This window comes from Tupaia chinensis, unplaced genomic scaffold, assembly GCF_000334495.1.
Source record: "Tupaia chinensis unplaced genomic scaffold, TupChi_1.0 Scaffold000671_1, whole genome shotgun sequence".
NCBI classification, from domain to species: Eukaryota; Metazoa; Chordata; class Mammalia; order Scandentia; family Tupaiidae; genus Tupaia; species Tupaia belangeri.
This window is the reverse complement of record NW_006160193.1, coordinates 3,963,282-3,966,836: the sequence shown is the minus strand read 5'-3', so window position 1 is coordinate 3,966,836 and position 3,555 is coordinate 3,963,282. Positions and strand designations below refer to the sequence as shown.

General features: G+C 55.6%; 1 pseudogene; it reads right to left on the bottom strand.

Annotated features, from left to right (window-relative positions):
- Nucleotides 1-3,555, bottom strand: part of LOC106736151 (putative elongation factor 1-alpha-like 3) — a 12,552-nt pseudogene that overhangs the window by 6,248 nt on the left and 2,749 nt on the right.

Genomic DNA, 3,555 nt, shown 5'->3' with positions numbered 1-3,555 from the left:
GCTGGGCACGGCGTGGCCGCCGTCCGCCCCGCCACTCCAGAGGGCCGTGCTTTGTGGAGGCCTCCCACTGCAAAGAGAACCGATGCCTCTCTCCCCAGAATGGCACAGAGGTTCTGCCCAGCCCAACGTGCTGGCTAGGAACCCACATCTGCCAGGGGTTTCCGGGAGGGGGGACGTCAGTGCTGAAGCCTGGGGGGCGGTCCTCTCCTCTCTTGTCACAGTGACTGTGTGCGGGGCAAGAACCCCAGGAGTGAGCTGACATAAGCCGGACCCCACCCTGGCTTCCAAGGTCACCCCAAGCTCCTCTTCCTGCCCATCGAGCTGCTCATCCCCTTGCTTCCTCCACATCCTCACCACCCGGCCACTCTCCACATCCCCTGGAACCACGCTTCTGTCCCTGACAGTCCACTTTGATCCAACACCTGGCTGTCACTTCCCACTCCGGGGCTGCTTTTTGGTTCTCAAGTCCCCGACCCCTCTGATGAGACAAACGCAGGGGACCACATACTCATGCCAACGCCCCTCCCACTGACTCCCAGTCTGTATGCCCTCCTGGCTCTCCAGAGACCTCCTGGGTGACTCGGCCTCCTTTGTAGGTTACACAAGGGTTCCAGGCTGGGGTCAGAGGAAAGGCCTAGCGAGTCTATGAACTCCGAGTCTGCAAAAGTGAGCGTGCAAATTCCACGCCAAGTGTCTGGTTTGCCTTCCTGGGACCTGAGCTTCCCGAGGGCAGGCTCATGCCAGAGTCACAGGTCTCCCTGCCAGCCAGGGGCCTTGCCCAGCAGGCCTGGGCTGGTAGTTACCCAGAGAAAACATGTGAATGGGAGTGGGGATCGTGGCAGGTGAGAGAAGCGGCCGTAAACAAATGATCTTGAGGCTGGGAGAGACAGCCAGGCTCCGGGAAGGTGTGCATCCCAACTCGCCCGCTCCCACACTAGTGGCCAGCGTGCACGCTCTATGTGCCTGAGAGTGTCAGTGAGGACGCCGCTCTGCTGGAACAGCCTGAGAAGCATCAGTGAGGACGCCCCTCACTGGGAGCGAGCGGCCTTCGGAACAGAGCATGCAGGCGCTCCCAGCACCGACTGCGTGCTCCAGCGGGAGCGAGCCAGTGCGGACCTGCGGAGTCCAAGGACAAGGATGGTGGGAGAAGGGAACAGCTCCCCCCAAGGCACATGGTCCGCTCAGCAGACCGTGGGCAGGACACCTAGCGTGGCTTCACGTGTTGCTTGAAGCAGCCATGGCGAGGTGGTTATCTCATCTCTTCTGCTTCACATTGTGTGACTGGTCTGAAGGCACGCAGGGGGCCGGAGACACCAGGACCCTGTCATCTGCTACCTGCTGGGAGCCCTCTCCTCCCAGCTCCCTCCGAGTGCTCATGCTCACATGCTCAACACCCCCTCACCTACGAGCACTGTCCTCCCACTTGCTCCCACCTGTCCACTCCAGCACTCTCCTCCAAGGCCCGGGACCTGCTGTCCCAGCCTGCTGACACCCGCTGTTGGCACCTGGTCTGCCCACACCGCATGGCCCTTTTCTACACAGTCCCTGCTCTGATCATGAGCTTCCCGCAGTGGGAGAGGGGCAGAGGAAAAGAATGTTAGCCAAAGTCTGCTTGGCAGTGCCAGGAAGTAAGGCCCGGGCACAGCCATTAGCGCCACGGCTCACTCACGGAGACAGCGAGGGAGGTGAGAGCGCCCCGATGGAGTCCCGGGTCTGGCCTCAGTGGGCCACGTGACACATGGCTCTGTAAAGGAGGGGCAGGGCCCTTCTGGACGGTTTACTGACTTGCCAGAGACCGGTAAGACAAAGGAATAAGACAAGGGCCTGTTTACCAAACACGATCAGACACCACCTTGAGAAAGCTGACTCAAGTACACAGCAGGTCTGTGTAAGGCGGGGCCTGAGGGGAGCCAGCAAGCAGCTGCCTCAGGGCCCACGTGTGGAGCCATTGCTACCTCGTACTCGCTCAAGCTCTGTAGGGAGACACAGGTCACATTCCTCACTGTGGCCTGGAGGGACAGCGTAGACAGGCCTGGGGAGGAGGCTCACCGGCTCTCAGCCTGCTCTGCACCTGTACTCTCCTCCGGCTCCTGGGAGAACCAATGCCCACCCTCGCTGCCCTCACATCGGGACTGGTCAGCCCTGCCCACACTTGCTCATGCGGAACGGCAAGAGCCTGCCCAATGCAGGTGGGTTCTATTTGTTTTTAAAAGCATTGTTTACCTTGTAGTCCCAGAGACTGGGACCCAGCAATTGTTCAGCCAACAATCCACGTAAATGCTTGTTTCGAGTCTGCCAGTGTTGCTGGGTACCCTGTTTGCCGGCCTTCCAGGGTGTCCAGGGTGAGAGGAGGGAACCACAACTCACTTGAGACCTGGCACCTCCACTTTCTTTCTCTCATTCTGCAGTAATTTAAAAAATAAACCAAGAAAACACCCTCTTCCTGAACTCCGCCTCAGCACTCTGCACTCGAGGCGACGCAGCTGCCTACTGGGCGAGGGCCGTGGTCCCTGCCCAGGTGGAGGGGCACGTGTGTGAACAGTCCACACTGCCAGGGCTGCCAGGTCTGGGTGTGTGCAAGGTGCCATGGGGGCCGGGGGTACGTTCTTTTCTGCCCCAGGGAGGCAAGGGATGCTACCGTGAAGGAGAAGCAAGACTTTTCAAGGGAGGGCGTGAGCCTTCTGGCTGAGGGAAGGGCCTCACTGAGGCCGGGGTCAGGGCACCACCCCAATCATCATCCTGGGGCCTCATACTTCTTTTTCTTTTCTTTTTTTAAATATACATTCAATCACATTATTTAGCTTACAAAGTGAACATTTCAATATATGAACATTTTTCCCTAGTCCAGTTGATCAAAATATCTTCAACCAATAACACCACACCTCCCCATCCCATCAATGCTCTGCCTCCGTATCCCTCCTCCAAATGTCCTTCCTTAGGCCCCACTCCTCCACACACACCACATGTGGCATTCACACCCATCTCTTGTGTTTGTATAACTGTTAGTCAATCAGTTTCAGTCATAGAGCGCAGATACTCAGTATATATTAAGTGGGGACATACAATGTCTCTCCTTCATAGCCTGGCTTTCCTCACTCAGTAAATCTTCCATATTCTTCCACTTTCTGTCAAAAGCCAGGTTTTTGTTGTTTTTTATGGCTGAATAGTATTCCCTAGAGTATATATGCCACAATTTTTCAATCCATTCATCTGTACGGGGGCATTTGGGATGGTTCCACGTCTCAGCAATCGTGAATAGTGCCGCAATAAACATCGATGTGCAAGCTCTTTTCTGATGAAGAATTCTTCTGTCCTTTGGGTAGATACTGAGGAGTGGGATTGCTGGATCATATGGTAGTTCTATTTGTAGATTTTTGAGGAATCTCCAAATTGTTCTCCACAGTGACTGGACCAATTTACATTCCTACCAGCAGTGTAAAAGAGTTCCCCTTTCGCCACACCCCCCACCAACACTTATTTTATTTTTTTTAATCTTAGACATTCTGACTGAGGTTAGGTGGTATCTCATTGTTGTTTTGATCTGCATTTCCCTTA